The sequence below is a fragment of the Hoplias malabaricus genome, chromosome 1, assembly GCF_029633855.1.
Source record: "Hoplias malabaricus isolate fHopMal1 chromosome 1, fHopMal1.hap1, whole genome shotgun sequence".
In the NCBI taxonomy this organism is placed as follows: Eukaryota; Metazoa; Chordata; class Actinopteri; order Characiformes; family Erythrinidae; genus Hoplias; species Hoplias malabaricus.
This window is the reverse complement of record NC_089800.1, coordinates 7,460,613-7,484,015: the sequence shown is the minus strand read 5'-3', so window position 1 is coordinate 7,484,015 and position 23,403 is coordinate 7,460,613. Positions and strand designations below refer to the sequence as shown.

The window sequence follows — 23,403 nt, the reverse complement described above, 5'->3', positions numbered from 1 at the left end:
AAATCTATAAATACATTATAAATATAAATAAAATACAACAGTATTTTACGGGCTGTCACTCTCCAATGAAAACAATGTATCTCAGACAGGTGACTTCCAAGAAGGAGAAAAAAAAAACAATCTTATATTTTAATGCAAGTTAAAGCAGAGATATGTTGCAGATTTATGGACCTTTTAAAATAGTCTGTTTATGATGGAATTCTGAAAACAAAATGTAAAAAAAAAAACTGTTGGTATGTTGATATTTTGTCAAAAAAAGTTCTGATCTAGCAGCGAACATGTCCTTAAGCAAACGCAACTAATAACTAGCCACCTCCGCAAATCCGAAATGCTGTCAAATCAGTTCCCATTCAGAAAATAAATCTCTGTTCATAAAAAGCGAAAAAAACTTTTGCAGCCTCCTTCTCTTTGACCAATGCCCTTGGTGGGAGAACAGTAGAACAAGCAGAATTGAAGCTGCAATGTCAAAAACTCGTCAGGAAAACAATGCAATGGAGGAAAGTTGCTCTCTCACTGCCTCCTGACTTCTCGCGCCGGCATTAGCATGGGAGCGGGAAAGAAAATACTTTTATTAATTTGTTCGCCTTATCGCCGGGTACAATGTTGATTTTCCATTTACATACCATGCCTTTGGGTAATACAACGCTGCAATCTTAAAGGAGACATTTTTCCGTGTGATTAATTTTTCCCCCCTCTGTGCAATATTATTTCTTTAAATCTAAATGATTTCAGGAGTTTTGCTTGTAGCCGTACATCTCTTTCTGCTATTTGCATAGTTTTTTTGGCAGCAATCAAGGGCACTGATGGAATTACAGGCACCTGAATAGTATTAGCAGAGGGAAAAAAATTACAAACTTATAAGTATTCACACTGCATTTGAATAAACCATGTTTTTGCCGCCTGAGAAGTGAAAAGCTCATTGCAATTCACAAGAAATATTTCAGCAAGCTCACACGAGGGGCTGTGCAAACTTTACAGGCGAGGAGAAGAACACTTTCTTTTTTACTTTGAATGAAACTTAATGTAATATTTCTGTTACTCTCAAGCTGAAAATTTCACATTATATAAAAAAAGATAACACCCTATTTGTAGATTGGTTTATCATATTCTTTACACATCTCAGTCACAAAAATATCACAGCACAACATTACAGCAGGACGACTGAGATTTTAATGAGATACTGTACTGTGCAACGGCACTAGAGATTATCAGATTTAAAAAGCTATTTATCTGAGCAGTAAGTGTTTATTTGCTAAAAAGCAAACAAACAAACAAACAACACCCAACATTAGAATAAAACCCAATAACATTATTCCAGTGAGTGTGACACTCTGTGTGTGAATGTGTTGGTTTAACTTTTTCCAAATCTCTCCTCGTGGAGTCCGTATTATTTGAGGTTATCAACCAATACCTAGTTTTAGCGGTTAATAAATAATGATTTTAAACAATGTGTGCTGTTGATTTAACAAATTCATGCAAATCAATGAGAATCTGAACAAAACATTGTTCTTCAAACTCACTCTCACCTACTACTTTTTAGAAAAAAAAAATGCATTTGTTTTATATAATTATTTTTTTATTTACTGTGATTATATATAAATTTATACAAGCCCCACACTCACTGAGAAGGCATTCGTTTAAATATATATCACTATCTTAGGGGCCTAAGACTTCTGCACAGTACTGTATGTCCTAACAAAACTTTCTAAAATGAGAAGCAGCAGTCAATCTGTGCAAATCTGTTTTTTTTTTTTTAATAAATATCGAGGTGTTTAGAGGAAAAACAATTGTTAAATCTGTCTGTAATTTAAAAGATAAAAACACATTAAACCCCATGTGAAATCAATCCCACCTGAATAGAACTGTCAACAAAATATTTTAATTAAACTCTGATCATTCTGTCTTAGCAATGACATGGGATCAAGAGCTGCTCGCCACACACACAACCCCAGAGACGGTCTTCTTGCTTGTGTGATACCCCAGTGTAGTAGTAGGCCTAGCTGCACATAACAAAGCGATAATTCTGGTTCAAACTCCCCTTGGAGAGTGTGTGTTCCTCCTGTCCTCCTTTCTTCTGTTAAAAAAAGGAGGAGGGGGCCTCCCTGATCTGCGCTAAAACGACCCTGCTCTTTTCATTAAAGCTCGCAAATGACTCCTTTGTAGCTCGGTGGCGTCCGTGGGTAGCTACGCTGACATGAAACGAATTAGCGTGGCGATCTCTAATAGACGCGGTGTGAAGTGGCGGAGAGTGGCACTTTAAATTAGGATACAGTTTTATGATCTTATCACAGGCCCTGGGCCCCTTATGCTGAATCGCAGGAGGAAAAAGGAAGGGAGAGTGGGAGAGTGTGTGAGTGAGAGAGAGAGAGAGGGAGAGAGAGAGAGAGAGAGAGAGAGGCTCACGCACACTCAATACGTCTCAATATGCTAAAGGAGTGGAGTGCTGATAAGGATCGGGGCGCCGTATCAAGGGGAGATTGCTGGAGCTCGACGTGTTTGGCAGGGCAGAGGAGAATTGCAAGGAAATGTTTCTAAACACACACACATACACACACACACACACACACCTACCTTGAATGAAATAAATTCCCAATGCTGAGTGAGGCGGACGTGTTGAATGCCTTGTAAACTTCGCCCGTAACTCTGCGATATTACAAAGCCGCTGATGCTCAAATTGAAGAAATAAAAACAGATTTACATGATACGCTCTGGCCGATAAATAAAAAAAGAAGCAACAAAGGCTACATCTTACTTCTGATTAGCCAAAGTTGCCGCACCTTTTCCACGCGTTTAGCTTATTATACCGTATTCATGGCATGGAGAGACCCGCAATAATTTCAGACAAGCCAACGATAAGAATAATGACTTTCCAAACGACATCCACTGCATTCCCAACTCATTTTCTGATAGGGCTGCCCCTCTGCTATATTTAGTTGTGTACTGTTAAAAACCCTGTCAGGTGCAAGTGGGCTCCATAGATGCAGACTGGGAACAGAGGCATCAATCTCTGGGATCTTTATAAATATCTAAACGACCCTTTGGAAAGGTGCCATTTCGTGGAGAAGCTTATATTAGTGTGCATTTGTATTCTTTTAGCTGAAAGTTCCCAATTCATGAGACTTCTCTTCATATAGAGAAGTAAAATGCTGAATTCCATGTGAGAAAAACAAAATATTTTAGATACATGTTCATCCAAAACTCCTTCTGAAACATTGTTTCCCTCCACTAGAAAGGCTTTGTGTTGAAACAATTCTGTGAGGATCTGATAGCATTCAACTTTAAGAACACAAACACAGTCAGGTACTGATGATGAGGGGTAGGTTCTGGTTCACAACCCTCACTCCAGTCCATCACAAAGTCCTAAGATGGAGCACCATCTTGGTGTTAGACTCATGTGGAGCTGCTCTAGAGCATCCCAATTAATTTAATCTGTGTCAATAAACGTTCATCTATATTTCTTCACATATCTGACCGTGACACTCCAAGTTCCTGTCCTTTTCTCTTTTCCTCCAGAGTGCATAAGATTAAATAGCTAAACCAATTTGCAAGATCAGAATACATCACACATAAATTCAGAGGATAGAGAGTGGGAGTCAATTCTGAGGTGATTGTGAGCTGAAGGGAGTAAAAATAGAGGTGACTGAGAGCTGAGGGGAGTAAACACAGAGGTGATTGTGAGCTGAAGGGAGTAAACACAGAGGTGATTGTGAGCTGAAGGGAGTTAACTCTGTGGTGATTGAGAGCTGAGGGGAGTAAACTCTGAGGTGATTGAGAGCTGAGGGGAGTAAACTCTGAGGTGATTGTGAGCTGAAGGGAGTAAACTCTGAGGTGATTGTGAGCTGAGGGGTGTAAACTCTGAGGTGATTGATAGCTGAAGGGAGTAAAAATAGAGGTGACTGAGAGCTGAGGGGAGTAAACACAGAGGTGATTGTGAGCTGAAGGGAGTAAACACAGAGGTGATTGTGAGCTGAAGGGAGTTAACTCTGTGGTGATTGAGAGCTGAGGGGAGTAAACTCTGAGGTGATTGAGAGCTGAAGGGAGTAAACTCTGAGGTGATTGAGAGCTGAGGGGAGTAAACTCTGAGGTGATTGTGAGCTGAAGGGAGTAAACTCTGAGGTGATTGAGAGCTGAGGGGAGTAAACTCTGAGGTGATTGTGAGCTGAGGGGAGTACACTCTGAGGTGATTGAGAGCTGAGGGAGTAAACTCTGAGGTGATTGAGAGCTAGGGGAGTAAACTCTGAGGTGATTGAGAACTGAGGGGAGTAAACTCTGAGGTGATTGAGAACTGAGGGAGTAAACTCTGAGGTGATTGAGAACTGAGGGGAGTAAACTCTGAGGTGATTGAGAGCTGAGGGGAGTAAACTCTGAGGTGATTGAGAGCTGAAGGGAGTAAACTCTGAGGTGATTGAGAGCTGAGGGGAGTAAACTCTGAGGTGATTGTGAGCTGAAGGGAGTAAACTCTGAGGTGATTGTGAGCTGAGGGGAGTACACTCTGAGGTGATTGAGAGCTGAGGGGAGTAAACTCTGAGGTGATTGAGAGCTAGGGGAGTAAACTCTGAGGTGATTGAGAACTGAGGGGAGTAAACTCTGAGGTGATTGAGAACTGAGGGGAGTAAACTCTGAGGTGATTGAGAACTGAGGGGAGTAAACTCTGAGGTGATTGAGAGCTGAGGGGAGTAAACTCTGAGGTGATTGAGAACTGAGGGGAGTAAACTCTGAGGTGATTGAGAGCTGAGGGGAGTAAACTCTGAGGTGATTGAGAGCTGAAGGGAGTAAACTCTGAGGTGATTGAGAACTGAGGGGAGTAAACTCTGAGGTGATTGAGAGCTGAGGGAGTAAACTCTGAGGTGATTGAGAACTGAGGGGAGTAAACTCTGAGGTGATTGAGAGCTGAGGGAGTAAACTCTGAGGTGATTGAGAGCTGAGGGAGTAAACTCTGAGGTGATTGAGAACTGAGGGGAGTAAACTCTGAGGTGATTGAGAACTGAGGGGAGTAAACTCTGAGGTGATTGAGAGCTGAGGGGAGTAAACTCTGAGGTGATTGAGAGCTGAAGGGAGTAAACTCTGAGGTGATTGAGAGCTGAGGGAGTAAACTCTGAGGTGATTGAGAGCTGAGGGAGTAAACTCTGAGGTGATTGAGAACTGAGGGGAGTAAACTCTGAGGTGATTGAGAGCTGAGGGAGTAAACTCTGAGGTGATTGAGAGCTGAGGGAGTAAACTCTGAGGTGATTGAGAACTGAGGGGAGTAAACTCTGAGGTGATTGAGAACTGAGGGAGTAAACTCTGAGGTGATTGAGAACTGAGGGGAGTAAACTCTGAGGTGATTGAGAACTGAGGGGAGTAAACTCTGAGGTGATTGAGAGCTGAGGGAGTAAACTCTGAGGTGATTGAGAGCTGAGGGAGTAAACTCTGAGGTGATTGAGAACTGAGGGGAGTAAACTCTGAGGTGATTGAGAACTGAGGGAGTAAACTCTGAGGTGATTGAGAACTGAGGGGAGTAAACTCTGAGGTGATTGAGAACTGAGGGGAGTAAACTCTGAGGTGATTGAGAGCTGAGGGGAGTAAACTCTGAGGTGATTGAGAACTGAGGGGAGTAAACTCTGAGGTGATTGAGAACTGAGGGGAGTAAATTCTGAGGTGATTGAGAGCTGAGGGAGTAAACTCTGAGGTGATTGAGAACTGAGGGGAGTAAACTCTGAGGTGATTGAGAGCTGAGGGAGTAAACTCTGAGGTGATTGAGAACTGAGGGGAGTAAACTCTGAGGTGATTGAGAGCTGAGGGAGTAAACTCTGAGGTGATTGAGAGCTGAGGGAGTAAACTCTGAGGTGATTGAGAACTGAGGGGAGTAAACTCTGAGGTGATTGAGAACTGAGGGAGTAAACTCTGAGGTGATTGAGAACTGAGGGGAGTAAACTCTGAGGTGATTGAGAACTGAGGGGAGTACACTCTGAGGTGATTGAGAGCTGAGGGAGTAAACTCTGAGGTGATTGAGAGCTGAGGGAGTAAACTCTGAGGTGATTGAGAACTGAGGGGAGTAAACTCTGAGGTGATTGAGAACTGAGGGAGTAAACTCTGAGGTGATTGAGAACTGAGGGGAGTAAACTCTGAGGTGATTGAGAACTGAGGGGAGTAAACTCTGAGGTGATTGAGAGCTGAGGGGAGTAAACTCTGAGGTGATTGAGAACTGAGGGGAGTAAACTCTGAGGTGATTGAGAACTGAGGGGAGTAAATTCTGAGGTGATTGAGAGCTGAGGGAGTAAACTCTGAGGTGATTGAGAACTGAGGGGAGTAAACTCTGAGGTGATTGAGAGCTGAGGGAGTAAACTCTGAGGTGATTGAGAACTGAGGGGAGTAAACTCTGAGGTGATTGAGAACTGAGGGGAGTAAACTCTGAGGTGATTGAGAACTGAGGGGAGTAAACTCTGAGGTGATTGAGAGCTGAGGGGAGTAAACTCTGAGGTGATTGAGAGCTGAGGGGAGTAAACACAGAGGTGATTGAGAGCTGAGGGGAGTAAACTCTGAGGTGATTGAGAACTGAGGGGAGTAAACTCTGAGGTGATTGAGAGCTGAAGGGAGTAAACTCTGAGGTGATTGAGAGCTGAGGGAGTAAACTCTGAGGTGATTGAGAGCTGAGGGAGTAAACTCTGAGGTGATTGAGAACTGAGGGGAGTAAACTCTGAGGTGATTGAGAACTGAAGGGAGTAAACTCTGAGGTGATTGTGAGCTGAGGGGAGTACACTCTGAGGTGATTGAGAGCTGAAGGGAGTAAACTCTGAGGTGATTGAGAACTGAGGGGAGTAAACTCTGAGGTGATTGTGAGCTGAAGGGAGTAAACTCTGAGGTGATTGTGAGCTGAGGGGAGTAAACTCTGAGGTGATTGTGAGCTGAAGGGAGTAAACTCTGAGGTGATTGTGAGCTGAAGGGAGTAAACTCTGAGGTGATTGAGAACTGAGGGAGTAAACACAGAGGTGATTGAGAGCTGAGGAGAGTAAACTCTGAGGTGATTGTGAGCTGAGGGGAGTAAACTCTGAGGTGATTGAGAGCTGAGGGGAGTAAACTCTGAGGTGATTGAGAGCTGAGGGGAGTAAACTCTGAGGTGATTGAGAGCTGAGGGAGTAAACTCTGAGGTGATTGAGAGCTGAGGGAAGTAAACTCTGAGGTGATTGAGAACTGAAGGCAGTAAACCCTGAGTTGACAGAGCTGAGGGCACTAAACTTTGAGGTGATTGCGAGCTGAATGAGTAAACTCTGAGGTGATTGAGAGTACATAGACAAGTAGTAAGAGACAAACGAATTGAGACAAGCCAATTTAAGACAATACACAGCAAATCTCCAATTACCTGAACGTTTACAGCATTCAATCAACACTGCAGATTTTAATAACAGTCCTGGTAGACACAGATGAAAGCCCTATGAAATAACTCAGTCCTATACACATACACTATCCTGTATCTGCTCAAGTAATAACAAAGGAATTCAAGATATAAGTTCACTGTATGCACTACACATTGGGAAAATATTGCTCGCTCCCTCTTACTCTCTGGTATAAACATCCCTACAGTGGCTCATGCTAATGTAGTGTATGTTATCTGAGAGCTGTCCAGATCACACTATCCCTTCTGCCCTCCTGATGCTCTCTTTGAGATAAAAAGATCTATAGATGCCTCCTTTTTAACGCTCCCCTCCAACAGCTAACACACACATTACAGCAAAATAATGTTTAATAATAAAGAGTAACAGTGCATTAAAACATGAAGAAGTGTGTTCCAATCATAGCATTGTCTTAGAAATTCAAGGAACTCCCAAACTTTTGCCTATAATGCAATTCCTGATGGAAATACAGTTTCATGGAGAGAAAGTGTCTGATGAGGGACCATTCAACAAAACAGGAAGAGATGTCAAATTCAAATTGGATCGGAATATGTGAGTTAAAGTGACAGGCTTTAACATGTGTGTTTGTGTTTGTGTGTTTATGTTTGTATGTGTAGAGGGCTGGTCAGGGGGCCTCTGATGGTGATAGCGCACTTTATCAGCAGGAGCCACAGTGTGGCGTCCATGCCACAATCCGGGACTCCACCACGGCTCCTAATTAGGGTGGAGGTAATTGAATCGAACAGAACAAAGCGGCAGATCTCTACAAGCATGGAAATCATTTTGCTCCCACCTACACCAGGGCTTTTTTATTTTTTTTGTCCCCCCACCCTTTCTTTTTTTTTTTTTATCTCGCCATGCCATTGAAAATGGGACCAAGCTTGGCCAGAGGATAAAAAAACACACGCCCAGCACCTGAGACCCAACATGAATGCAAAATGCTCTTCAAATGCCTATAGGGACGTCCGGCCTGGCTCAGCCCCGCTGGGCTTGGACCGCAACCCGCCTATTGTGCCAAGGCAGAAACTGGTGCACTGTTGGAACATACAGGTTAGAGCATACACAAACACACACACACACACACACAGACTTCACTACTCCATACATTCTAAAGTAATGTGTAAACTTAAAAAAGTTATGTGAGTGTCTTAAATTTTTCTGTCTTTACACTTGAAAAACTCTTATAAACAGGTCTTACCCTGCGTTCACACCAGCAGAGGCTTTTTGCTTCTTGTGATCATTTCTGAACCCGGGCTGACCTGACACCATTTTGGGGTTGTTGAGATAAAGAATGTATCACCCTACTCGATTCCCATTGAAAGTCGTCACTTTGGTTCACTCCTACTTTGAATAAAGTCAAACATTATGCTCAAATCTTTCAGGTCACCAACTTCTCCTAATTTGCAACATCAAAGACCTCCAGCCCCTTAGGCTTGTCAAGTCACTCCCAGTGTGGACAAAAGGTTAGAGTCTGTTTAGAATAGGGTTGAACAATAATTCACTTTCAATATACAGTGGAACCTATACTAACAAACTTTCCAAGATACGAACCGGGCATTGGAATATTTCTTGCCTCCACCAACGAACCCTGACTCTAGAAATGAACCCAAGCCTCTGCCAAGCCGGCGGCTGGAAATGGCCACTGACCCCAATAGGCGAGTCTCCCAGCGCGTCCAGACTTAAGTCATTGACCCAATTTCTCTCGTTCTCTCGACCCTCGAGCTTTTAAGATTAGCCAATTGTAGTTTTAGCAATTTAGCATTAGTGTAAATAGCAGACATCGAAATTCGTGCTAAGTTAAGACGTATCTACGCTTCGTCTCCCCACATTTACCCGCTTACTCTCCGTTATTCCACCCACCCCCCACCTCCCGTCATACAGCCAGTGCCTGTGTTACTCCTCCAGCCGGTCGTCACGTATTCAAGGTAGCGATGTGTAACCACTTACAACTTTATTATTTCTTTTTTTATTACTGTTACCACTGTATTTCTCTTTTATTTTTAGTAACGCTACATGTATTTTTTACTAATTTGAGAGTGTTGTAAACATATATCAGTGCAAAAAGGGTGACTTTCGGGGTGGGGGCTGGAACACATTAATTGCTTTTCCATTATTTTAAATGGGGAAAATTGACTTGTGAAACGAACTTTTCCACTTACGAAACCGGGTCACGGAACGGATCAAGTTCGTAGGTAGAGGTTCCACTGTATATCATAATATATATATATATATATATATATATATATATATATATATATATATATATGTTTCGATAATAATGATATGATTTATATATTATGTGATTTTAATCACATTTTCAATATTTTAAATATTTACAGAATCTGTCACTGACCAACAGTCATTACAGTGCGCTGTCGTCAATTCAGCACTTCATTTTAAAAGTTAGTTTAATGATATTAATATTGACAAAGCCAATAGGTTTTGTTTGATGGTGATGTCAGTCCTTGGCTGTTTTTCTGTGGCTTTTTTATTGTTTATATCAATATCAGAATTATATTGTATTCACTGAAATTAGGGATATAATTTTGATATAAATTTTGGCCGTATCGTCCAACTCTAGTTCAGAATGAAATTTGTTTCAGTTTTGTTTCAATCCACCTTCTTTTTCAGACACCTTTAATAAAATTAATGTGCTGTCAAGATGAAGCACCACTGATTCCTTAAAGAATGAATATAGTGCAATTTCTTCTCTTAATCACTTCTACTAATACTGAGAGTGAAAACTTGCTGATGTGACATTTGGAAACAAATCTTTAAAATGAGCCATTTTTAATTGAAGCAATAGACTTAAGGCAACAACTAAAATCAGACATAAACTACTGAAATGTTCTAGCACTCCAGCTAAGAACATCATGTCACACAATGGGAGTGTGTGCTATTTCAGGAACTGGTTCCATCATGTTCTGCTGTTATCAGAATAATTCTGATACCCACTGATAATTCTGTGCCCCTTTTGACTAAAGAATATTCAGATAAATGTATTTTTAAACCCTTTGTTTGTAAAAGTAATGTATGACTGTGCAGACGCTCGCCTGAATTTGAAGAACAAAGAATATAAAGATCTATACCATACCCATCACCTGTTCCCAGAACAGTAAATCCAAGCCAAGACCCATTAAGACACCTATATTTGAGGTTTATAATGCATGCAGCAATACCTATTTCATCACTCTATTGTACAGTTTCTGTCCACTCACATGGCTTTGAAATATTCCTTCTGCTACGTGGCTGGTCAGAGCCTGAAATGAGGAGTTTAATCTAAGCCCCACAATCTTGATTTAGTACCACTTAGAAAGTCGGAACAGAAGAACAAGAGCAGGAGAAAATTGGACGAAAATGTGACCCAGCATCTTCTCTAATGTTTAGAAGCCCAAAGGCCTCCAGAAGCTCTGCAGACAGTCCACTCTATTCATTAGAGCAGAGCCATGCATTAAAATGATCCGTTATCACAGCAATAAATGGATACAGCACTCAGAACTTTCTAATTGATTTGGACTCTGCAGAACTGCCATTTAATAAGGACAACTTGTCGCAGAGGTGGGCAAAATGACGATATATATTATTATCATAAAAAATTAAGAGATGTTTAAACACCATAAGGTTTGTTAGGGTATGTGTACCCTCTTTTGTTACAAAGAAAGCATGTGTGTGTGTGTGTGTGTGTTGGGGGGTGAGGGTGAGTTAGATACTTCAGTCTAATTTCAGCTTACGGTATCCATTGTTTTTGATACTACATATTAATGTAGCACCACAGGATCTGGGAGGCAGGCAGGAACACACCCTGGAAAGGTGGCCAGTCCATCACAGGGTTGTGATACTGGGTGGGTTCTGAACAAACCTTAACCATGAATATGAATGCGGTTACTTTTTTAATTCATGCGTTAATACATTGTGTTTCAAGAAGAAACTCCATCATGACCCCGTATTACTTATAACAACTGTGGGAACAAGTCCTCTTATCTCCAATAAGTTAACACTACAAGAAAAAGAAAAAAGCCTTCTTAACCTTTAATAGAATTAATGCAGACGTGATTTATTCCAACTAACTTTAGAATTTTGATTGGTACGTTCATAAGATAATTCAAAAATATATTTGAAGTTATTGCTGGACGATATGAGCGCAAATCAATATCACGATTACGATTAATTAACAATAATTTTGTTTTTCGGATTTTAGACCCTGGTATTTCAGTGACAAGTCATGTACTATAAATATGATCCAGTATTAAATCTGGGATATGATTTCAAATGTTCCTGGGAGCTTGTTGCTCTCTTGTTTTTTAAGCACTGTTCATATTTGGTGTGTGATTGTGCTTTGGTCAATGAAACTGCTTTTTCTCAGTGTTTACATTTGACTTCTTTTTGTCCAGTGTCTTTAATTAAAGTCAAAACACAATACGTCCAAACCACAGACGTGAAGTTTTTCTTTGGTACGAGCTGATCGAGTCGCTCGGTCGGAGTCTGTGGTTAGGTTCTCCTTCATGTCGCTTCCATGTGGCAGATAAGGGCAGAATCACATGACTACAGCGTGGTAATGTGGGTTTAAAGGGACAGTACATAAACACACAGTGGGGAAATAACAGAATTAAAAAGAAAATAATAAAAATAGTTTTAAAATAATGATATAATTGATAGAGACAAGGGTATGTCCATTAGAAGTTCTGAATTTCCCAGCTGTATTTGAAGTTATGTCAATATGTGAAGAATATTTTTTTCCCTTTCACTGTGAACTGACTGCATGAATCTGGAGGAGGATTATAATAGTGAAAATAGTGAAGCAGTCCGTCCAGTTCTGCCCAGTGATCACAGAGATGGGAAGTTAATGTTCCAATGGCAGGCCAAAGCTAACGGCCATCTGCGGGACTGACGAGTGATGAGGCTGAATCTGCTTTGGTTGTGTGTTGTGTGTGGAGTGGAAAAGCGTCAGCACAGATTGGAATGCTCGCGTAGCTGCAGTCTGTGAACAAGAATAAGCGCTGGTATTGTTTAACTTGATTTTCCGGTTGCTAAGCAATGTAATTCTGGTGATTAGAAATGGCTGCGTTCCTAAATTCAGCCACTTACAATCAACAGTCAACAAACTGTTTCCGAAACATGTGCGCAAAATCCTGGAGAAAGGCTGGGTGCGTGTTGGGAGGGGGGGGGGGGGGTTCATAATACAATCACCCACAAACACACACACTTTCAAAACACAGTGGCTCAATGGAAATTGAATTTACACTAATCGTAACATAACGGTGGGCAATAAAATGATGAACTATATCATATTCTTTTTCTGTATCTTGGTATAATTGATATCATAGTAATCATATACTCAAAGAAACCGTAACTGGTGTTCTAGGTTTTGTATGTCGTATTTGTAGGTCGTAATAAGAAAGTTATAGCTCTAAACACTACAAGCAGAATGAAACATGACTAGGACAAATTTTACCTAAATTTAGAGCACAGTTTCTATTTATATGCCGAGTTTTTGTGGAAAAGGGGACACACATAAATTATTAAAATGTGCCATAAATACAGCAAGGCCACATTTATTTTCCAGTATGTTACACAAACAGTTTTAGTCCACTCGAATGTGCAGTAGTTCTCTGGATGTGTGCTTCTTTTGGCTCCACTGAAAACAAGCAATTTGATCAAGGGTGCACAAAATGTTGCATACACCATAAACTCTGTTGTGCTTAGAATTTCTGTCCTTTTGTTTGCCTCCTCTCTGCGCTTCCGCGTGCATATTAATAGCATCCGAAGCAGCTCGGCGCTGTTTTCTGAGTCCAGTGCCTTTTCCGAATTGGAGTGGCATGAAAACACGACTGGCATTTGACTAGGCCATTAAAAATCTGGAGGCTCCTCTGAGCGTGCCTTTGGGCCTCAGCAGATGCCAGGCTCTCTGCCTCGCTTTTGCTCTCTTCCCTCACACACACACACGGTCCCAACCAAACTGGCGCACACAGGCACCTATTAAAGGCTCAGGGTCATCCTCCAAATGTTCAACACCAATCGTGCTTTGTGAGGCTCAGGTGTGAGCTCTTATTAGCTCCTACTCTCATTTTGAGCCCGGCCCAATTTGGACCACGGTGCCTTAAAACTCTCTCGCTGGTCATTCTGCACCAAGCCAATCACACAAACATGAGAGGAACTCGGAGAGCACGATGCCTGGGGGTGGTTCTGTGTGTTGTGCTTGTTTCTCATAGGTTAAATGGGGAAAAGAGTCTCCATACTGCCTTTATTGTTGGATGCATGCTTTGTAGGTAAATGGGTTCCGTATGAATTTCATACGCTAACAGGCTACATCTGTCTACAGTTGCATGTATAAGTTGATATTTCTAGATGGAAATGGGTATATATATATCCATTGTTTATGTTATTATTATTATTCAAACACACATAGGATACATTATATTTTATCAGTTTGACACAGGGTCATGGAGCAATCCCTAAATGTGTGTATGTGAGAAATAGCACCCCTTGTGGTGTAAAAAAAATGGTACGTACTAAAATATGAATCGTTTTTATATCGCAATCACAGACACCGAATGCAGTTGTAATTTTTAAGAGCGACAATTTTTATTCTAGGCAACATTACAGAGAGCAAAGCCTTAAGAGGTTTGAACTGGGGACATTTATCTCCTACACAACAGAGTAAGACCAGAGTGAGTGACAACCAAACCCTGCTAAACCACAACTACATTCAGTCTGGCACTAGGCGCTCAATTTAACACGGGATCTTCTTGGGATTTTTGTCATTTATAGACAATAACAAAAAATTGCAATCACAAAATTTGTCTGAAAAATCTCAACTAGATATTGCCCCTAATATTTTGACCTAATTTTGCATCTAAAAAAAAACAACAAATCTACACATTTTTAACTCATGATTCTCAGAGCTGGACGATATGGCCACAAGTTATAATCACAATACATTTCTTGATTTCTGTTAATATGATATCATTCTGATATCGATATGAACAATAAAAAAGCCACAGAAAATGGCCAAGAACTGAAAGCAGTCTTGGCTTTGTCAATATTAATAATTTTAAAGGAAATTTTAAGTTGAGCACTGAACTGACGACTGTAATGAACGTCGCTCAGTGACAGATGTTCTAAATTATGTTTATTGAAATACTGAAAATGGGTTTCAAAATCATATCATTGTTATTGAAATCTTTTATATTGCGATACATTTTGACAGCGAATTATTGTCCAGACCTAAGTGAAAATAATAACATTTAAGCGCTGCACTTACTTCTCTGTAGTTAATTCTAGCATTAAGTCACAAAATGTGTGTTTTCTCTCCAGGGATTTAACCTTCAGAGATCTAATAAACTGAACAGCTTCTAAGACTAGTAAGTGACTAGGGGCATTTTCACACCTGCACTTTGTAGTCCGGTTAAATCAGGCTCTGGTTCGTTTACATCTTTGATGCAATTCGTTTGTGCAGGTGTGAACGCGGTAATCACACTCAGATGTGGATCAAAACAACAACACCGAGACCCTTGAGAGGAGGTGGTCTCGGTCTGGTCCCAAATGAACTCTGGAGCAGTTCGTTTGTGGTGAGAATGTGATCTGTCCTTGATCCAACCCAAATATCAGGTGAACTCTTCAAGTTTGAGCTAAATGCCTCCTCTAGACAGGTGTGCTTTGCATTATGCACGACTCCACAACACAGGAGCTTCTTCCTGTTTGATCTTTCTTGCTCCCGCCCCCTGTAGGTCTGACCAATAAGTGAAGAGAGCGTTCTAACAGGATTTGCAGTGACGCGTTTTGGTGCGTTGATTCATCACTGTGTGAAAACAAACTAAACTTCCAAGTATACCATCGCAGACCAGAGCAAACAAGTTATAGGTGTGAAAACACACTCAATCTTTGATTCATGTTTTGTGTTTTCAGATCTTTGCAGCCTAAACAGTTCACCCAGCACGGCTTCTTATTACCACAGTTTAAATCAGTCCAATTTTATATTAAGGAACCAAAAAGAAAAGCTGATGATGAAGCGTGTCAAATACTTCCAATAAAACATATATATATTTTTTCTTCCGGCGAGGAACAATTTCAGAGATGGATACATCTGACACGGCAATTTCACTTTGACGTTAAAAGACGACGAGTCTCTTTCGCAATAAATTCCTCATTAATTCAATTCTAATTTGCTTCTGGTTCTTATTTCTACTATTGATAGTTCCACTTCTTAATATCCCTCCCCCAACACCCATCCAAACAGAGAGGGGGAGAAAAAAATGTATATATCGCTGCTGTAAGTCTGAGGGAAGAGAGCGGAGGATAAGATCTAAATATTACCCAAGCCAAAGAGAAGTGTGCGAGTCTGATGAATGTTTCAAAAGAACAATTCTTTATGGATCGGATAAATCTTTTTTTCCCCCCACTTTTTAATTAAAAGTAAAGAAAATAGAAGTTAATTATCCTGTAAAGATTAGCTGGTGGGCATCTTTCTGTAAATTAGTTCTAATTAAAAGGAAATTGTCAAATGACATTCAAAGTGCTGTCCTTTAAAAGTGTGACAGAGGCGAGGCTTTCTCTTTTTTCCTCATTCCCCTCTCACTCTCCGTGGTTCTTAGTTCTTGATCTGGCCTGCTGGAGCTTGGTGGAGATTAGGATTCTGTCAGTGGAGTCAGCGGAGGCAGCGGCAGTTTGGGCGGGAAGTGTGGCGCTTAGACCTTGTCCAGGAGATGCGTGTTTCTGCTTGTGGGCGGCTGGGCCTGCTGGCTGCTGCCATGTAATTATTTGATTGCGCTGATTGTCGGGTTCATCTGGATGTTTCGGGTCAGGGTCAAGAGTCAAAACGGACCTCATGGGGAGGAGGGTTTTGGTGGGGTGCTGCTAGCAATTTTGTTAGCAGGATGTGTGTGCGCATGCACGTGTGTGTTTGTGTGTGTGTCTGTGTAACGTAGCGAAGCATGTGCCTCTGAGATTGACACGAGCTGTTAGGCTGGAATGAAGTCGAAGGTTTCGCGTGGATTTCGTCAGCTATCGGAGGATTTGGAGAAAGAGCGCGGAGACTGAAGAGAAAACAAGCCGAGGCCCACGGAGACCCGCCATGCTGCCTGTACGAGAACAATCCCCAATGGCCGCTTACTTTGTTCATTCATAGCGCTCTGACAGTGCCAGCTCTAATGGAATTGACAGTCACCCGGGCTCAGTAACAAACCTGTTCCAGTCCAAACTGACTCCCCGCATTATGTTTCTCTTCTTCTACTTGTTTCATTGGCATCTGAACAGACTCACACAAGCAACAGTGAGAGAAAAGCCTCTGAGAGACCGCAAGTGCAATGGTCACCTCAGCTTGCGTCATATCCACTAAGCCAAGGTCTGATATAGTGCAACTGTCATTGTTTGGTGGTATGTAACTTCATTAACTGACAAATCAGTGGCATTAAATGGCATTCGGGTCATTGCTGTCAGAACTAAACCTCATTTCTCCACAATGTCACTTTACAAATAAGAAAAAAACAACATTCTTCAAGTATCTGGAAATATCTAGTACCTCCTTTTTTATACCTTTTTTTATCAGCATTAGGTCTCCAGCAACATCTGAGCAATACAATGATCATCTGGTCCATGGTGGTTTGGGTTACAAATAACTATCATTTTATTATTATTTTTTAAAGATTTTCATGATAACAACTGTCAAAATTGACGGAGCAAGAAAATACGGTGCAGTGGAAATCTAATTCATTCCTGAAGGCCTTTTCTCAATAAGAGTTTCCTGTAGATGCAGAAGAAAGTCTACTTTCTGTGTGTGTGTGTGTGTGTGTGTGTGTGTGTGTGTGTGTGTGTGTGTGAGAGAGAGAGAGAGAGAGAGAGAGGGGAAAGCCTCCTCCACGGGGAAGGGAACGCTCTGGCAGTAACAGAGAAGACAGCACACTGACCTTTCAACAGAGCAGAGGAGAGAGGCCCTCTGTCAAAAGACTCCTCCAGAGATGACAATCCACCCTCCTTCCACCTCAGCCTGACAGCACACACACACACACACACACACACAGGAGCCTACACTACAGCCTACTCAACACCTACCCAGCCGGGGTATGGAGGCACATCAGTCACTGAAAGATTATTTCTTCATCTACTGCGCTGTTCAAGCTCTTAAACAAACAGAGACAATGTTAACATACTTCAGATTAATTCAAACGAAAGGAAAAATGGTAAATATAATCATTATAATATTCAAGATAATTTATGATTTTTAGCAGATAGCTGAGATTTGTAAGACTATAATTATAAAATGATATGATTAATTGTGATTTAAATTTAGATTACTGTCTGTAAATTATGCTTTAGGCCTGTTTGTCTAAGTGGTGATGATGTCACAATGAGAGTGTTTGACTGCCTCTGATTGGTCAATCTCATCTACAGAGAGTTCATAAGTTTCCCCTGAAATAAAGTAACTCTTTCAACTGCGGTGGGCAATACTGCATAAAGATTTATATATAATAAATATTTGTTTTTGTCAAAAGAAAATATATATATATATGTGTGTGTGTGTGTGTATGTGTTATTTGACAAAGCACTATAACAGAATTGAAAGCACTAGATGATGAATCTAATTAATAATTATTTAATAAGCTTTTAAGTTTTAAAAAAACACAGCCATTAAATAAATAAATGACGATCTGAACAACACACTCCGGTAAAATATATTAACATTATAACAAAATGTCTCAATAATGATAAAATATTGCTGCTGTAATCCAGTAAAACAGGACTAATTATGTTCTCTGTTCTGGGCTCGACAATTCAATATATATATATATATATCACTATATAAACATTTATATGATTTTAAACACATTTTCAATATTTAATTATACATTATTTATAACATCTGTCACTGACTGAGGGTCATTACAGTTCAGCACTCAATTTTAAAATTTAGTTTAAAACTATAAATATTGACAAAGCCAAGAGGTTTATATTTGATGGTGATGTCATGGTTCTTGCTTACTCTTAATACTTTTTCTGTGGCGTTCATGTTGTTTATATCAATACCCAAATTTTATTGTATCGACTGAAATTTAGAAAAATATTGTGATATATAAAGTGTGGCTATATCAGCCAGCCCTTACTCTGTTTAACGAATCATGAAGTTGTTCTGTGTTCCTTAAACACAGAGGACACCTATGATATGCTCAGAAAGGCATATCATGATGATAACAATACATATATCCCAATGACAATAAGATATCCCTATAGAAAACAGGCAGTGTATTAGGCTGCAGGGTGAAAATACTGCCTTATTGCCCACCCCTAATTATTTTAATTATACTTATCATTAATACTATTATTATTTGTTAGTAGCATTCTTATTCAAAACGCCCCTGCAGTCTTGACAATAAGCGGCAGTATATTTGTTACAGAGCACAGCACTGGGACAAAGCAGCAGTCCATTACAATCGTATCACTCAGGCCCACTGAGAATACTCCAACCTAAATATCACACCCTCCCTTTTACAAAATGCCTCCGTATTACAAGCAAATTACTAGTGCAGTGCAAGGGAGCCACGCAGGAACAAAGACGGGCCGCCATAATTATATCTCTCCGTGTGCGGCATGCGAATGGGCATCCTCCTCTGGCAGGGCATTCCCTCGAGACCCCCAGGCAACAAAACGATGGCCAAATGATTCTGCACTCGGTCCCCAACCCCACCCTACATCCAGATTATCGTATTTACCTCAGGTGCATTATGACAACAGTGTTGTTTACACCTGTCTCGGCGAGGAAAGGCAAGGTTTGCCCTCTCTAATTTCGCAAACGTACAGTATGCATATGAGCTTGTGTTGGCAGAGATTTAAATTAGGTCAGGGCTGGAATACATCAATGGCAACCCATATGCACACCACAGAACCCCCCCTACCCCCCATCACAACACACACAGACACACACACACACAACCCGCCACAACCCTGTCATTCCTCTGTGCACCCGTCTTCGTCTTCTTTGCTCAGAAGCTTGGCGACGAAGAAGCCTCGACAACTGCAGAAGTGTGATATGTGCAAATCACATTTGCAGATGAGCTTGAAACTCCTTTTAATATTCAGATATCAGACGCGCTGTGCAGCAAGCCCCCACTAAGACTCTATCCGGTAGTGTGTGTGAGAGAGAGAGAGAGAGAGAGAGAGAGAGAGAGAGAGAGAGAGAGATCCCCTCGTCATTACGGCGAGCATTCACTCGGTTTACACTTTTACATATTTCTCTCCACAAATGTACGACGGAGTAGAAACATCGGCCTTATCGCCGATAACAATGCAAATTGTCAAAAGCCTCCGGAAGATTCTGACGAAAATCCAAAGTCGTTTTTAACAAGGCTTTCTCTCTTTTTTCCCCTCACTTCGGCTTTCGTTACTGCAGATTATTGGTGCGTTTGATTTTTTATTTTTTTCCTTCTTCCCCTCCTTCTGTAGGAAGTCACATGTCGTCAGCTCCGTAGACGAAAAGGTACAGTTGCCATAAGATACAAAGAACACGTGTCACTTTCCCACTGCCAGTCGCGCATCAAATACTGTCGCAGCGGGAGTCCAGCTTTGGGCAGCATCCTCACCATGCCACATGCTGCACCCTTTCAGCCTGTTAGCCGCTCTGAACTGTGGCACGACGATGTAACCAAAGGCCGGGTTTACTCTGCACTTCAGTTTACTTCTGACCTGAGAGTAACCTCTATTGTTCATGACCAATTAACCTGTCAACTGCACTTCAATAATAATATTAATAATAATTTAAAAATAATCAATTCCCTGACCACGTTTATGTGGGAATATCTGAGCTTGCAAAAACATCATGGAGAGGTGTCGAACCAATCAGAAGCAACCAAACCCCCATGTGCTCTCCAACTAGTAGTTATCATACTACAACCACCGATTTTCCTAAGCTTTTAAGACCTAGCACGGCGACAAAAACAAACAGTCAGGTCAGCGGTGATTCACAACAGACATCATTGACCTTTTCAGCTAGTCACTGCAGCTCTATTTCACTTTGCTGCAAAATGACCTGTACGACAGTCTTTATGCACAACTAGACATACTGAGATAGCAAGAAACAGTCTAACACTTCGCACTAGAAAATGGCCATCTCAACGTGGGGTTCCCCAGGGGTCTCTACTATGCCCATGAGCTCCATTACTTCCTGACACTTACCCTTGTGAACCCTGTCCACCCTCAAATTTTCCTTCTTTTCTAATTGGATGACAGCGATGCTGCAATTTCGATACAGAAAGAACCTCCTTCATCTCACCCTCCTCCTTCTCTTCCACCTACCACCTCCCCTCCACAGCGCCATCCCTCCCTCCCAACCGCCCCACATCATATTTGTCTCCTGCTTGTTAGCCCCTACGTCAAATTTGTCTCCGTGCCATTTTAATTACAGCCTCAGCAATCTCTCCTGTGGCATTCTGGGACAACACTGATCTGCAAAAAAGGTGATAAGTGGGAGACGCCACCCAGCTTTGGTATCAGTCATAAACAGACACTTAATTGAATCATTTGACCTCAGAGGCTGATCCCCTGCAATAGCATGCAGCAAGAGGGGAAAAAAATGATTTCTGAATATTAAGACAGTCGGGTCTGGAGCGTGCCGCCCGCAGTACATAAACCACAGTCATTTTGGCTGCGTGCCCACCCCACAGCAATGTGGGCCATGCTATAGGACAGATAAGTGAGGCTGTGGTTTGCATGTGTGGAGAGAGAGAGAGAGAGAGAGAGAGAGGTAGAGGGAGAGAGAGGTTCAATGTTTCCTTTTTTTTCGTAGTTGCTTCAGCATCTTCCTGTTTAGGGATAGCTGTCAGAAGAAGATGGCATGAGTTCAATACTGCAGCAGGTTTGTTCAAGGCTTCCGCCCAAAACACGCACGCACACACACAAACACGCACCGAGGCCCACAGTTCAACGCCGATTGACTGCTAGCATTCTCTCTCCCTTTTTTTTTTATGCGAGCAGACCATTTCCAGATGCAGCCGAGTTATCAATCCGAACAGACACACAATCCGGGTCCAATGTCACTTCTCCTCATTATGTTAATGGTTAATACATGCAAATGAAAACATTCTGGCAATTTGATTTCTTTGAAGATAGTTTGCATATTGTCTTAGCCATAATGACGGCACACTTTGCGCCCCCGACTTCGATTTATGCAAGGCTAGTTAGTTCATTTTTATCAGTGCCGAGTTCATTTCTAGGGCTACTGGAATGCAGTCCCCCGCCCCCCCCCCCCTTTTCCTCACTATTTAACTAATTAGGATTCAGGTAACATAAGCAGATTTTTCACGCTATTGGTGTTTTTCTTAATTAAGAAACAAATGAATTCTCCCCAGCAAAATAGATGGAACAACGGGATAGGGTGCCAGAGGCCAGATGCTGCTGCTCTTAATTAGAAGTCACTCTATTGTCTGAGCCTTTCAAATGAAGCTCCAATCTAAATGGATATCAAAAGAGCTGCTGGAGTAAAAAAGGGGGAGAGAGGGAGAGGGGGGGGGGGAATCCGGCCATTTAAAATAATACGAAAATAAAGATAACGGAAGACAAAAGATATGTCCTGGAAGCTGGAGTCCTCTACCTACAGGTGAGAAGGGGAGGCGAGGTGAGCTCCCTCCTCACCTCAGGAGAAAAGGGGGCGGAAAAGTTGAAAGAGAAGTGGCCGCCCCCGATGCCCTCTGCCTTTCCCTGCAGCTAGCCCTGCCGCTCTGTCAAGAGATTCTGAGCCTTTCAACCCCGCTGTTTCATCCTTCTGCATCGCCACTTTTTCATCAGTGTGCAGTTTTCCTGTTTGAGAAGAGAGAGAGAGAGAAAACGGGCGGCTTGGCTTCTCCGCAAAAAGCTTGTTTGTTTTATCGTCAGAAAGCCGTTTAGAGGTAGGAAATGACATTCCGCTAAAGGCTAGCAAAAGCAGAAAATTTTGTGAAAGCGAGTACAAAGCAGGACACCGGCAACATCTGAAGGTGGTCTTCTATGTCCCACCAAAGGTTAAAAAAAAAATAATGAAAAAAATGAAATAAATAAATAATGAAGAATAAGAGCACAAAGTGAAGTCTTGTGCTTGTTTTTGAAAGTTCTGAGGAAAGGACTGTGTGTGTGTGTGTGTGTGTGTGTGAGAGAAGCGTGGTCATTTGGGTCAGCTGGGCTTAGTTCAGTGCGCCGGACTGTAGGCGTGTGTGTGTGTGTGTTGGGTGGCTGAGGGCGATAGCATCGGCAGTCCGCATGCTAAGCACTGCCAAGCCCGTGGGTTTCTCCTTCAGACGGCATGGCTTAGGAGCTCCCAGCGGATGGGCCAGTGCCCAGCGATACGGGCCCAGGACCGCAGCGTCCAGGCCAAGCCTCGCCAGTGCCCGAGGGGCTGTGCCATCAATGCCTGCCCGTGCGTGCCAGCCTGGACCTAGCCCAGCAGGCCATTTCAAAAGGGGGGGCGGAGTGGAAGGGTGGGGGGGGGCTGCTTTCGGAGGATCAGGTATGCGGTGTGATTCCCTTTTCCCTTTGTAATGCACCCAGTCAAAGGAAGAGCCAGGCTGACTTTCAAGTCCTAGCGTAGCGCCTCGCCTTTCATTTCGGCCGCGGGCTCGTAATTGATTTCGGAGTTTCCGAAAAAATTCTGGATGCCGAGGAATCGGCTCTGCTATCGAGCTGGCATCGTCTGGCAAAGAAAAAAATTAAAATAATTGCACGACACTGGAGTTCCAATAAAAGGGAATGTTTTTAAAGCTGTTGTTCAAGAAAAAAAAATGTTAAAGGAGTTGTTTAAAAAAATTTCAGCTGCGCATTTTTTCCCCCTCGGCTCTGGACGAGCTGAGCGGTCTTATAAAGGAGTGGGCCGGATCACTCAAAGAGAATCCGAGCTTTGTTGAGCTATGCTGCTCTGCGCTACAACTTCAATCACATGACAAATTAGATGTAAAAAAAGAAAAAGAAAAAACACACAAATCATGTACTTTCATCAATACTTTTGGCATTGTTAGAATATCTGAAGCAACAAGAAAAAAAAACGAGTACATTTTAAATGTTACAATTTGAAGCAAAGCAG

General features: G+C 41.8%; 1 protein-coding gene across 3 annotated transcripts in view; it reads right to left on the bottom strand.

Moving 5' to 3' along the window:
• The window catches only part of zfpm2a (zinc finger protein, FOG family member 2a), a 198,515-nt gene that overhangs the window by 139,993 nt on the left and 35,119 nt on the right, over positions 1–23,403 (bottom strand). Inside the window, exon 1 of one of the 3 annotated variants that reach the window (XM_066645317.1) lies at positions 17,273–17,337. The exons of the other annotated variants lie outside the window; for them this stretch is intronic. The gene's annotated coding sequence lies outside the window, so the exon portion shown is untranslated. Of the gene's footprint in view, positions 1–17,272; positions 17,338–23,403 lie in introns of those variants that run through there. 3 annotated transcript variants of the gene reach the window in all.